Source organism: Mastigoproctus giganteus, chromosome 2 (genome assembly GCF_048544385.1).
Source record: "Mastigoproctus giganteus isolate SK-2022 chromosome 2, ASM4854438v1, whole genome shotgun sequence".
NCBI lineage: Eukaryota > Metazoa > Arthropoda > Arachnida > Uropygi > Thelyphonidae > Mastigoproctus > Mastigoproctus giganteus.
In genome coordinates this window covers 118,691,395-118,706,987 of record NC_143576.1, presented here as the reverse complement: position 1 = coordinate 118,706,987, position 15,593 = coordinate 118,691,395, and positions in this window count along the sequence as shown.

Below are 15,593 nucleotides of genomic sequence, written 5' to 3'. Positions count from 1 at the left end.
TTCTGAACTAAGAACTTGATGTTTGGTTCCAGCATTGTTGCCTTCAGCATGCTCTTCTAGTTGCATATTTGTCATCTGTGATCACAGGAATGTCTTGATTATAGTCATATGTAAAAATATTAATTCTCAACAATAAGCAGTGCCAAATTAAGAGAATAAATGATGAGCATGTTGATGCAGTCATGGATATTTGAAATCATTCTTCTGTATTTCAGTGGATTCCTTTCTTGCTGTCAAATAGAGATTTCAGAATGTTGTCTTCAAAGAGTTCAGTCAACCCATCTACAAATCTTCAGGTACATTTGAGATATTACCCAGATATAGATAGTATGACATCATATTTTTCAAAATCTTTAAACCTGTCATTGTGCTCATCAATCACGGCATCAATGATTCCTATATATTTATTTCCCACCAGTTCACTGAAGCGATGGTAAAGAAATAAAAAGTATTTTGTTGAAACTTCAAAAAGTCCGAACCATTTTACTCAATTGCAAGCCTTTATTAACAGTGTTATTAAAATCGTATCACAGTTTCAGTATGTTTAGGCAAGTATGAAAAAAGGCCACAGGTTCCCCACCCCTGATCTAGAACATGGATTTTAAACTGTGGATTATCAGGAAATAAAATTGTGCTGCAGATTAAGTTTATTGACCTTAGTAATCTTGGTACTAGATGGAAGGATGTTTCATGATCAAAGAACTTTCAGGGAAGTAGAGCAAATAGTTGAAGAACCTCAGTTCTTCATGTTCCTTATGTCATCATATTGGTATTATCAGAATGCTTCCACATTTTTCAAACTGATGTAATTGAAACCTTCTTTTATCCTTATGTTCAGAATACAAAATTAGTATTAGTAGTGGCAAATGGTGCAAGACAGCAAAATTTGATTTTTTTTAAAATGAAATATGCATAAATACAATTACTCTACATAGCCGATAAACCAATCATTTTTGAAAAATTTGTTCAAAGAACACTGATGAGTTGCCTTTTTTTTCATCATAAAGAATCTTGTAACAAACAATGACATCATGATGGTCTCTGATAATATTACTACTTCTTTCAACATTGGGATCGGAATCCCCTATGACTCCTGTTGTTTCTGTCAAATTATTTTTGAAAGAAACAATAGGATTTTCCTTATAATAATTTTCACAATTTTTCTTAAAACATTTGAGGTTTGAGGTCTTTGGTGGAGATTTTATTATCACTTTCACCCCTTTCTTCAATTTACATTTGTGTCTGCCACTCAATCAAATCATTGAGTCATAAGTCATGAGGTCTGTCCATTTTCTTGTATTTCTTGGAAATCTTCAGTCATTGTCAAACTACAGGCAGAGCATTTTCAACAACCCATCATAGTGGATCGCTTGATATCTTTCAACCTTGAGCAATGTTTCTTACTGCCATAAGGTTATTATAGCCCTTCCAAAACTGTGTGAGAGTTGTTTCTTCCTTCCCAGTGGTAGCAGCAGTTGCCTGAGCCATAATTATTCTGAAATAATACTACTCAAATGTGAAAATGACTCCTTGATCCATAAGTTGGAGTAAGGAAGTGGTTTTGGGGGAAGGAATACTTAATCCTTTGTTGTCACATGTATTGTTGAGAATATTAACCTTAATTCATGACCAAATAGGTGCCGTGCCTTCACCACTTTCAGCTTTCTGAAGAAAGCACTACTGTCTTGCAAACAGAATAGCACTTTCTTCAAAACAATATAGTCCTTACCTTGGTGTCCTGGGTTACACTCATGTAAGCCTTTCAAACAAACAGTTAAAACTGACCTCTTTTTATTATATTGATGCAACTGAACTTTAATTTTGGATTAAATTGAGAGACAAGGAACTACATGCATAAAGATGGGAAAGGGAGTTACTACTTCCATACCTTTCCTTTTCTCTTGCCAATTTTCTTTTATACACAATCGGATCATATACAGGGTGTATCATAACATGTAGGACCCAGGGATGGATTTAGGACCTAAACACAATAAAAAAAAGTTCATGTAAACATAGGTTTGATTTCACCTTTTTTCCGAATTACAGCCATTTTTGTGTTTACATTTAGAGGAAATACTTAAAATGACCACTGTGCACCTGAATACATGCTGGCAAACACCTGATCACAGACAGACCCCCCCCCCCCACTCAAAAGTTCCAGGTGTCTGTTGGATTTGCTGTTGTGGTGCTGACAGTCTACCTCCAACTGAAGCCCATTTTCTAAATAAACCAGTTTCTGCAAGATGTTTGCATATTCTCTGAAAGGTCTTCTTATTTGACACATGACAATTAGGGAAGTTTCCTACATACAGGTGTCTTGCCTCAGCTGCACTGCATCTAGCAAGTCCATATATGAGATGCATGTCTGCCATATCTTGATTTGAATAAGCCTCCATTATTACAGCATATGTATCAAAATGTTAATAACAAACTCCAAATGTAGTGCCCCTGTCAGGAGAACTAACTGAAATCACTCAACAAACATGTCTTGTAGTAGTAGTAGTAGTAGTGGCATGTGATGCAAGAAAGCAAATGTATGAGCTTATGCAGCATCAGCCAAAAAAAAAAAAAAAAAAAATTACACCATTCCCTCCAAATGCCTGTCCAGTTCCTCCTTAAATTTATTCAACCTATCAACTTCCACAATGACAGATGGAAGTTTGTTCCAGCAATTAACCACCCGCTGGCTAAAGGCAAATTTCCGCACATCTATTCTACATCTGTCTTTTCTTAATTTTAATTTATGCCCCCTTAGGTTCGTAATCTGAACAAATGGAAGGATCCCATCAGAATTCAGCATGCTCAACCCATTCAAGGCCTTATATACCTCAATCAGATCACCGCGCAGGTGCCTAGTCTCCAGCCACTGCAATTTGCAGAACTTAAGCCTCTCTTGGTAAGAGGATCCCTTCATTCCCCTCACCAATCTTGTTGCCCTTCTCTGTACACGCTCAAGTAAATCTACATCCTTCCTAAAATGAGGCCTCCAAACCTGTACGCAGTACTCAAGGCGTGGCCTGACCATTGCCTTATACAGAGGGATAATCACCTCCTTTTCCCTGCTAGCAAAATTCCTATATATCATTGACAAAACCCCATGACCTGCCCTGGCAGCCTGTCTGCATTGCTCAGAGAACTTCATATCTGACTGCACAATTACTCCCAGGTCTTCATTTTCTACCACCTTAAGTGTAGTACCACACAGTTGGTACGTTTCTCTGGGGTTACTTCTACCCATATGCAGTACTTTGCATTTGTCAAGGTTAAACTTCAGTTGCCACTTCTTAGCCCATCTGCCCAAATTATCTAGATCCTGTTGCAGTAGCACACTGCCATTACTCTCATTAACAACCCTGCCAACCTTTGTATCATCTGCAAACTTCGACATTAAGCCTGATATACCTTCATCAATATCATTGATAAATATACAAAACAACAGTGGACCTAACACCGAACCCTGTGGGACACCACTAATAACATTAGTCCAAGAAGAGCAGCACCCATTGATTACCACCCTCTGTCTTCTCGCACTTAACCATCCTTTTATCCATTGTAGCAACTTACCCTTAATACCATTCTGCTCCAATTTGTACAATAGTCTTCCATGCGCAACAGTGTCAAAAGCTTTCCTGAAATCCAAATATATGATATCAAAATTATTTTTTGCATCCAGTTCCTTTGTAACCACATCATAATATCCTATCAAATTTGTCAGACAAGACTTTCCCTTAACAAACCCATGCTGTGTCTGAATTATTGCTGCAGTCTTGTCTAGATGATCCTGCAATGCATCTTTAACCAGCGACTCCATTATTTTACCCGGAACAGAAGTTAAACTAACTGGTCTGTAATTACTCCTGTCACCCCTTCGATCCCCCTTTGTGAATTGGGGATACATTTGTTTACATAACTATCAGCAAAGCCCTCTATGAGGTATCAAGCATTGTTTGTAAACAGTTGAATGGAGCCAGCTGTGCTAACTTATTTTGTGGAAAGAATTGCTAGAAAACAAAAAGAGTGGTAGCTCGGAAATGAGGCAAAATCAGACCTATGTTTACATGAACTTTTTTTTATTTTATTTTATTGCTTTTAGGTCCTAAATCCATCCCTGAAATGGGTCCCATATGTTATGTGATACATTTTATATAATTGTATAACATATTAGGATTACTCAGCTAGTTCTATTGTATTTTTCATTTAGAAATTAATTCATTTCTCCTCCTTCCTTTAGGAATTTTGCTTTATTATATCTTTAGATATTCTTTGTTTGAGAGGAACCTTCTTAAATGGTGCAGCTTATAATTCTGCATTTGTTTTTATTTCACTTTGATTATCCATTTTTTTATATAATTATTATTATTTTTTTGTTGCTCTCTCTCCCGCTCACACACGTATGGTTCTGAGGTAGTATATATATTCACCATCTGTCATCTAAAAGGTCAATGTTATGCTTGGGCACAAAATTTTTACCCCTGCAACCCCTATTAGGTAATGTAATATTACAGGTTACTATAATGCTAGACAGTAATCCAACAATTCTTTTTATCAACTTTTCATTGATAATAAGTTTCAAACAAATAGCCAGCATTATTATGGAAGAAAGCAGCACACTGGTCTGCATATATTCATTGAATCTTGATTTGGAACTAACTAACTAAATTTATCCAGTTTATGTAAATTTAGTTCCAAATAGAGTTACAATTCAATAAGCAACATGCTTTCTTACAATTTTTTAGAAATTATTTAAAGCATTCAGAGTAATTTGATAAATTACTCTGAATACTTTGATCAGTAGTGCACTTACAAATTTGTGGGCCCTAGACATAAATTTAATACTGACAGGCAGTTCATAAAGTGATATGCTTTTAAATTACCGAAGTATTATAGTAAAAGCCTTGTTAACCTATGTTAACAATAGTTTTCTCTGCACTAGAATAAATGTAACTCATAGCAGCTGGATCCATTTTTGGTATAAAATTATAAAATGTAAAGTAAATATTATGAGAACATATCTTTATTTTCTTTTATTACAGAATACGAAGAAAGGTGAATTCAGTATATGTATGATCGATTGAAAAAAAAAAAAAAGACATACACATACTGAATTAAGAATTTACAAAAACAAAATTACTACCACTCACATTTACTACTATTAAAATTCTGTAATTGTTGTAAATTACTGTTCAGTAACTAGTTTTTTTTATTTAATACAATACGATTTTACTTTGAATATCCTATACATACATTTCCTTGGTTACTGTATGGTTTACATTGATTAGTCTGAAGTTTTAGTTTTGCTATTGTTATCCATTAGTTTTTCCTAGAGTGGTGGGGCGTTTGGATGACCAGAAAATTTAGCTACCCAGATAACTGTGTGATGTATATAACAAAGCTTTTACTATACACTGAATTTCACTGAGCAACATTGGGTATTTCAACAAATTGTTAATAAAGGAAAATGAATTCTTAATAATATTCTTTTGTCCTGCTACTTATCTTTCATCCTTATAACTTTTTTAATGTGATCTCCATAAGGGAATGCGAAATTTCTTTTAATAATTAAAATTTCCCATATGCTTTGATATTGTTGACAAAGCCCATCCCATTTTATAAGGCAATGGTTAGGCCACATCTTGAATAGTACATACAGGTCTGGAAACCTTATTTTAAGTAGGATGTGAAACTGTTGGAACAGGCAATGTAGAGAAAAGCAATAAAATTAGTTAGGGGAACAAATTGGTACTCTTACCAGAAAATGCTTCAGTTCTGCAAATTGCAGAGTCTGGAGACTAGACACCTGCAAGCAATTCTGATTGAAGTGTTTAGGGCTCTGAATGGATTGAGTAAACTCAATGCCAATTAAATCTTTCCTCTTGCTGAGACTATGCATATGAGGATGCATAAATTCAAACTGAGAAAAGATGGTTGTAGGATAGATGTGTGGAAATTTGTCTTCAGCCAGTGGGTAGTTGATTGTTGGAACAAACTTCCATCTGGTGTTGTATAAGTGGGTAGTTTGTATAAATTCATGGAAGAACTAGGCAAACTTTAAGAAGGGATGGGCAGATGACATAGGGAATTTTTTTTTTTGCTGTATAAGTTGATTTATTACATCATTTGCCACTTACTATTAATTAATAATAATGAACATTAATTATAAAGAACATTGTCATTAAAGAATCATTTCTAGATGACAAAGAGCTGTAAAAAAATTTTAATGTAATAAAATGGGCAGGTTTAATTAAGTAACTCATCTTTTAGCAATATTGTGGAAAAATGAATACATGTAGTCAATAATATTAAAGGATCACTTTTAACTGAATAATTTATTATCAGGTTGAAATTTTTTGCAGCATAATATAAGTTACATTGCAGCCCTGGATTTAGCTTTCTCAATATCTTTTGAATAATCTGTGAATGCAAATACATTTTTAAAACACTGTTTTTATAATTTTTTAAATTAGATCATTGTGGATTCCTCCTTTGCTTATGCCATCTCATTTACTTAATAAAAGGTACTACATTACTTTATTTGATCTTATTTTTAAAATCAAATTAGATGCTATATTTAATACAGAATTACTGGTATAATTCTGTTTTTACCCCTTTCCATCTTCCTTCTTAAGTTTTTTAATTTCTCTTTTTTCCTCATTATCTTCACATCCAATGTTACAATCCTAATTCTACTTCCTATCCCTCTCTTCTTACAACTTTCTTCCCACAAGGATTTCACTTATTGATGGTGACATAGAAGGCCTAATCTCTTACCCTGCCAGGCATGATACTGATCTTCATCAGGAGCCCTATCACTATATTTCAAGTTCTCTGCCATCATATATGAGGAAATACAAATGGGTCATACTAGTTTTCCATTGCTTTATATGCCTTGGGGAAACACCCACTGCTCAGTCAAAAAGTTAAGAACTAAAAAGGAACAAGTAAAAGGGATTAAGTTTAAAAAGAGAATAAAGACTTAGTTCAAGTAGGCATCCCAAGTTTGTCAGAATTGTATTCACCAAGCAGTGAGTCCCTTAGACTCCTATAATAAAGGTTTAAAAATTGTAATATTTAATAATATACAAATTGTAAAATTTCCCTTTTTAGCTAACAAAATATGATGCATGAAAAGGAAACTTCAGTGACATTCACTTTTATTTCCTTTCTTTAAACTTAATTGCATCTGAAGTGGCAGTTATTTATAATCCATTTAGAAAGAACTGTATTCTTTAGCTTTAAAAAATATGCAATAGAAATGTAAGTGTTTGAACATAAAGTGCATTGCAGACATTTTATATACTGATATTTAAACATAGTCAGTGTTTCTCAAATAAGTTGTATACAGTTTTTTTAATGTAATAGGAGCTTCAGTATGCAATTTAAATGCATTTTATGTATTTAATTTATATGCACTCTCTAGTTGTACATATAGTTTGTATCATATATAAAAGCAAAATAATTGTTTTGCATGTGCTATAGAAATGTTTAAAAAAGCTTATTGTATAAATAGCCTTATCAGGTGTTAGCATTTTTATAAAAGCTATTGTGATGTTGCAATTGTAAAAAAATAATAATACCGCAATAAGTTTTATTTCATAATTCTCTAAAGATTTACAAATATGATCTAGTTCTTTTATTTATTTATTTTTTTTAAATAAAAAAATGTAGATTATCAGAATTTAATGGATTGTTTTGAAATATAGTTGTTGTGCTTAGTGTTGTTGAGATAAGTTTGATAAAATATAGAGACTTCAAGATGAATTGCAAGTATTTAAAGTAAATAGAATGAAGTGGTTAGTTGTAACTGTTCCAGAATTGTTTTTTTTTTTTAACTTACAAGGTTGTTGGGGTGGTTAACGACAGAATCAAGGTGTACAATTGCAACAAGACCTAGAAAAATTAGGTGGATGGACTGAGAAGTGACAAATTAGGAAATGCAAGGTACTGCATACTGGGCAGTAGTAGTACCAGAATTACGTACCAGTTGGATGGTACTACACTCAAGGTAATGGAGAATGAAGAGAACCAGGAGTAATTGTACAGTCAGACATTAAGTTCCTTGAGTAATACAGGCAGGCCACTAAGGACAGCTCATGGAGTTCTGTCAATGATATGCAGGAATTTTTCCAGCAGGAACAAGGAGGCGATTATCCTGTTGCATAAGGTAGCAGACTTTTTCATCAGCGGGCCAGTATTGATGGAAATATGACGGTAGAAATTGTGGGTAGACCGTACATCAGGTTAATGCTGTGACATCACTACCATCCTCACATGAAAGAATGGTTGAAAAGAGAAGGGTTTGCAGGTGCATCTTGTTATTGCGACTGGGATAGTTGGGATTTTCACAGTACCTAGTAGTCAACTAATTATCTTTTGCGAACCAATCCCCACCTATATGCCCCGTTCACTTTGTTTTTCTGTGTACTTGGAATCGGTCATCAAAAATTTTATCAGTAAATTTGGTTAACACGAAATATTTGTTAAAGCCCTGTGCATTTTGTATTAACCAGTTTCCACTGTAATTAGTATACAAGTCTTATGATTCTATAAAATTTGAACAAAGATTTCCCTCACATTTTTACATGGCGCCTCCGTAGCCAGGAGCAGCAGTGCGTAGTACACGCTTCTTGATCAGACCGGGGTTTGAGCCCGTCACCACCAAATACGGAGGATGCAGAAAGGTCAGGAAATGACCACCGCATATCCCCGGAGCAATATGGCCTTAGTTGCTAATGCTCCTAAAAACCAAATAACAACAACAACATTTATACACAGCATCATAAAAACAGCCATGGGCCGCTTACAAAATGCTCACAGGCTGCAGATGGCCTGCGGGCCACACTTTGTGAACCCCATAGTATAAGGCAATGGTTAGGCTACATCTTGAATACTAAATTCAGATCTGGAATTGTTGGAGGGGGGAGCAGAGAAGACCGCAATTAGTCAAGAACACAAAAGGATACTCCTATTAAGAATTTTAGTTCTGCAATTATCATTATCATTAGCAGCCATATGGTGCAAGGAAGCCTGAGGCTTTTGCTGCACCAGGCAAAAAAAAAAAAAAAAAAAAAAAAAAAATTCTGAGTTACCCTGAAAAAGAGAGAGAGAGAGAGAAGGAAATCACCATGAAAAAGAAGAAGAATGATGATGATATCCAGCTCAGGACCCTGGGTGTGCCAAGTCCATACTCACCAGATGTGAGCCCTGGGGATTGCAGCCCTTGGAAACCAGACACCTACAAGGAGATCTGATTGAAGTGTTTAAAGCTTTAAATGGATTGAGTAAACTAAATGCTGATGGCATCCTTACTCTTTCTCAGACAACACACATAAGGAGACAAATTGAAAAGAGGATTTTGCAGGATAGATACGCAAAAATTTGCTTACAGCCAGAGAGTAATTGATTGTTGGAATAAATTCTCATCTGGTGTTGTAGAAGTGGATGGTTTGAAAAATTTAAGGAAGCATTACACAAATTATTAGAGGGAATGAATAGATGGGGTAGGTGGTTTTTTTTTTTTTTTTTTTTTATTATTGCTGATGCTGTATAAGCTTGCTCCTTACATCATTTGCCAATATTAATACTAATACTACATACAGGCAGAAAAATATCCTACTGATATATGAACATAGAACAATATGAAGCACGAGATGGAGTTTGCATTTGAATCAAATGTTTGTTTTGTGTCCCCAGTGTCAGTGCCAGATTTAGATAGCCTGTGGCCATGCTGCACATATTTTAGAGTACTTAAAGTCATGGGCCCTTGGATCAACAATCCTGTTCCCAACATGTAAAATTGGACCTCAGAGGAACTGTGCCGCTGCACCAATAAATCAGGCCTTAAACTGTGCTTTTTTTTTTTTTTTTTTGGTAGTTGTTGGCGCATCGGCTTCTGTGGCCATAATGCACCTTCCAAGGTTTTTGCAGTACTTTGATCCAAGCCCGAGGTGGGAATCGAACCCGCGACCTTTTTAAACTGTGCTGTCAATTTTTAAAATATCATAGTGGTATATGGTTAACTTAAAGTGGCATTCTTTAAAAATTTTAAAAACTAATAAGTTAAAAAGTTAAAGCAAAATTGTCATTAGCAATTCCAGCATTAAAAATTTTCCTTACAGATTAGGTTTACATATTTAAAGTTCTTCATAAAACCTGAGTTATTTTAGGCTAAAACATTTTCGACAAGCAATATACACTTTGAAAGCCACAGTTTCTAATTTTCCACTCTGAGGAGACATTGTGATCTTGTAGGAGACAATTCAAAGTGGTATTCACAATTTCAAAAATTTATGACTAAACTAATAAATACACTGAAAAGCAAGTTATATTTGGACAGAAAGATTTTTCAAGCTAATAAAACTCAATATATATTTCAGACATGCATTTCATAACACATCACACTGAACTTCTTCAATAGCTATTACATATCCTCTCTTTTAAATAGCCGTAGTTATTGACATTAGTGAGATGTAAACCTAATTTTTAAAATATTCTCAAACAAAAAGTTTGGGAGGTGTATATATGTGTGTGGATAAGGTGAATGAGATGGTTAAAGAATAGGCCTCCATTCCCAATTCATCAATCAGACAGTTGCTCATTTAGGAACATTTTAACTGCTTTATGAAAATGTGATGCTACACCACCTTGCTGAAATAAAACCCCTAGTATTTCTTCTTGACCACTGGAAGATCAGCCATAGCTGTAACATGTCAATGTAATTAATACAACTGAATATGCTATTAATTACATTTAGCAAAAAAAAGAATTCTTTGTACACTGTGTACAATGACTACATAAACACATATAGTTTATTATTTTATCATAATTATATTCACTCTTTTATAGGAAGATGAATAGTTTCTTTATGTAATTTTGTAAAAACTTCCATTTAGTCAATATAATGTAAGAAAAGCCATCCCTCCAAAGATAATAGGAATTTCACTGTGTGCAGTTTCTCCTTATTCAAGCTATTTTTTAACCTTTTCAGAAAAAAATAGAAAATGTCTGCCTCACTCCCTAAAATAAATTTTAAATAGTTACTTTTTAATATTTCAAATTCTCATTGATCGCTGATTTCATTATGTGAAATGGAAATACACAAAACACTTCCACAGGTTGAGACAATCTTGAAGACTTGGTATTTGTCACTTCCACATGAAGGGAAACCAACATATTAGTGTTGCGACAGCATTGCAATTTTGGACAGTTTCGCACAATTTCTCCCATACCCATTGGCTGAGAAGCACTATATTTGAGAAATGGAACCAACACTGTCAACTGCAATTAAGAGTTACACATGCACCTAGAATCAGTGGTTCTTTGGAAGGACTCGTGTTGATTCCATTTCTGCAATGTTACCATTACAGTCTTTGAGTGTGTGATACATTTTACCTGCCCATTCGTCACCACCAAATACGGAGAATGCGGAAAGGTCAGCGAATGACCACCGCATATCCCAGAGCAATATGGCCTTAGTTGCTATTGCTCCAAATAACAAACAAACAACCAACCTGCCCATTTTTATCATTTCTTTCTTTCTTTTCCACACCCTCTCCCTCTACTTTCTTTTTTAGATCTGCCAGCATACATGCTACTTTATCAACCACTGTCACCATCAACAAGTTTTTAGGCGCAGCCTGTTCCTGAAAGGCTTCCATAGGCAGTGTATTTTATTATTATTTATCTTATTTTATTGTATACAAATTTTATAATTTGACCACTTTATTTTACAATGATTTTATGTTTTAATAAAGTTTCATTCAGTATAGTTGATGTTTAAACTGTTTTCTTTAATAAACTTTCCTGGCTATCACCATTTTTTTTTAATAATATGAAAGTGGAGGGACTGAACTTTAGCTTTCAAAAATATCTTTTCAGTTTATTTATCTAAATGTAACTGCTTTTCAGTGATACTGTATATTTTGTTTTTCTGACAAGTTTTGAAATTAGAAAGATCATGTAATCTAGAAGGGACCAAATATATTAGGTACTTTTGGAAAGCAGTTTCTCTCACTTTACAGAAACATTATATATCTAGGTAGACAATTTAAAATAAGGCTTTGTATTTATCATGTGATATTCAGATTTTTAATCTTTCTTTTCACCAGTCTTTTTTATATGAACTTTATTATTTTCATTCTAAGAACTGTCTTCTAATTAACCCATCAGTGGTCATTTTGACCTCTGCGTATTTTTTTCATATATGCTCTGAATTCACAGGAAAATCATTCTGTTTTCTATGAAATAAAGCATAATTCTTTCTAAAGTAATTTTTGTCACAGTTTCTCAGATGAAAAGTCAAGAAATCCCTAATAGATAGGGTTAATGTGTTACAAAGTTAGCAATATCTTTTGTAGTGTAAAAAATTCTTTATCACGTCTTAATTTTTGGATTTATCAATTTACATTCAAAAGCAGTATTCAATTACTAGTTTGCTTGTAGATTGTAAATATTTCTCAAGTTATGAAATTTCTCTAGACATGCTAATTTAAAGCTTAATACAGCTATAAAATACAGGGCAGTATAACTTAGTGATTACATTAATATTTAGAAATTTATGAAATTTCTCTAGACATATGCTAATTTAAAGCTTAATACAGCTATAAAATATAGGGCAGTATAACTTAGTGATTTCATTAATATTTAGAAATTTATTGGAATATGAACAGTACCTCTTATCAGTAACAGAAAAGATATCCAAGGAAGAAACTTGATATACAGGTACATAGCAGTAAATAAAGGTTGGCAGTATCTTTACAAGCAGCTAATCGATGATGCATTTTAAGAAATTTAATTAAAGTCTGTGAGATATAATAATGGCATTTGTCGTAGCCAGGTTTTTCTTTGGAGGGGAAGAGGGTAAACTTATATTTAAACTTTTTTTTTTAATGCAAATCAGATTTGTCACCAGTAGATTTCATATTTCAAAATCCCTTTGAAAGCTTATCAAAAGTTTTTATTGGAAAAATTATTAGAATTAATAATAATGCTCAAAAAAAAAAAAATATATATATATTTTTTTTTGGTTGACGCTGTGTAAGCTTGCTTTCTTGCATCATATGCCTCTATTAATGCTAATGCATTAGTACACAACCTTCACAGGAAAGAGAATAATGTTGATTTTGTTTGAAGAGAGAAAAAAAAAAAAAAAAAAAAAAAAAAGACCTTTGTTCTATCAAAGATTGTCCATTAAAATGTTTTGCAATTGCAATCTAGTTGGACATGCATATCCTTGTATTCACTAATCATTGTAATACATACAAATCGGACAGATTTAGTTTGGTGAATGAGTCTCATTCAAAATCTGAATAAAGTAATCTGTTCTTGCAAACACTGCTACTTTTAAATTAATCATTACAGTTTGGTGAATCTTCATTGCTACCCTATTTGTTACCTTGATTAAAATTTTTCACTTTCCATTTGAGCATAATTTGTATGTAAAGTTTAAATAGTTGTAATTTTCATATTTCATGTTCAGACATGTAAGAAAAAGCATATATGTCTATCAACCAATAGTAAAGATACTCATTAATATAACTGGTATTCTATAACAGTTTTAAAAGCCTTATTCTTCTTGGCCTTTTGCAATCAGGTTGATTCAGTACAATTTAATTTATTTATTCTGGGCACATTTTATATTCATTTTCTGCACAGATGGTTAGTCTTGATGCAAATATCACAATTTTATACACACTAGATGATGAAAAGAAAGTCTAGTTCAGATGACAGTAACATCAAAAATAATACTTTTAACTTTCCTTTTAAATGAGAAGTTATCTTCTCATTCTGTTTAAAAGATATATCACATACAAACAAGGTTATATAAAAAAAGAGGCTGCGTTTCTGTTTAAATAACTTTTGTCAAATTCTAAATATGTTTAATATGTTGTAAATGTTTGCATGTGTATAGAGGTCATAGAATCTAAGGACCAAGAATTGTTGCTTACTATAAATATGACTGCACTTTAGGCATCAGAGGATGTTTATAACACCGTTACCTGTCAAAGCTTTCATATAAACTGTGAATTTGAATTGTGTTATTATTTTCACCAGGCTTTTGATTTTATATTTAAATAACCAACTTGCAGTTTTGTATAAAATACCAAAAAACTGCTTGATAGTTATGATTCTAATTAGTTCACCCAGGAAGACACAAACCTTAAAATGAAACACTTGTTCCTATTGGTGTATAGTTTTATGTCTTGTTACAAATATTATACTGTTTTGAAATTTAATGTGTAGCTGTTGGTATAAAATACCAATTTTTAAAATATTTATGATAAAATATTATATTTTAATGTAAACAGAAGTGAGTCACAATTCCTGTTTAGATATAACAGAATAGAAATGTTGTAAGTACCTTAGTGATTTTATTTGTCCATGTGTTTAAGCAGTTCTTGTACACTAAAAAAAAATCTGAAGGGACCAAGGAACTGTTTTCACAGTTTTTTTTTTTTTTTTTTAATGGAAATTACCAACATGAAACTGTATATAATTCATTAAACTGGGCAAATAAAGGATGTTTATTACTGTAGTTGGCAGGTGTAGTTCATTAATTTTTGCATTTCTTTCTATTATTCTCAGTACAAAACAGTTTCTTATGGGGGAAGACACACCAGCTTGGCAAAACCCAATGATAAACAACCTTCACGGGAAAGAGAAGAATGTAGATTTTTAATAGATCACCTCACCATCCTTCTGTACCAGAGGAGTCATTTGATTCTACCAAGGACAAAAAAAAAAAACTAAGACAAAATCTTTTTCTTAACAACCTGAAGTTGAAATTTAAGAGACATTTACCATCTCTGAACAATTACTATTACACAAGTTAAGTGCCACATTGAAATTTGTTTTTTGGTGCCCAGAAACAAATGGAAACTAGAGTAATAATGATATCCCTAAATGTATGGACTTTTAAGCATATCATTACAAGCTTTGGCCCTAATGCATAATTTCTTTATCAGCTCATAACATCTTAATCTCTTTTCCTTTTGAGCTCTCATGATCTCAGGGCCCTGGTACAGATGAACTACCTGCACCAAAGGCTAATACATCACTTTTTACATTTTATTTGTCATTGTAAACTCCACTAACCTATATAGAAGTGCCTGATGTATAAACAGAACAGGATATGTTAGGAAACTAAAAGGTTTTTTTTTTTTTGTGTGTTAAACAGCAAGTTTTACTTAGAAGCAAATTAACTAATTTTTTATATAAGAAAAACAATCTTAAAGGATGAGTTGCACATAACTTTCATAATGAAAGAGAGAGAAAATAATGGCAATTCACACTATAAATTATATACAGATGACAAAAATAAAAGAAAAACTGTGTTGCATGAGTTATCTCCTCATGTAGATAACTAGCTAGCTGACTTGAATTTACCAAGCTGTCAGCCTCAGTTACCCATAGAGGTAACTTATTCCAGTAATTAACAACTCATTGGCTAAGAGAACTTAATACAATCCAGGCTAAACCTCTTTCTCCATAATTTGAATTTATGTCCCCTAGTCATGGAATCATTTATAACAGTGAACATTTTGCCTTGACAGAGACCTGCCAGAGAATAATGGGCAGCCTGACTACCTCCTAGTGCG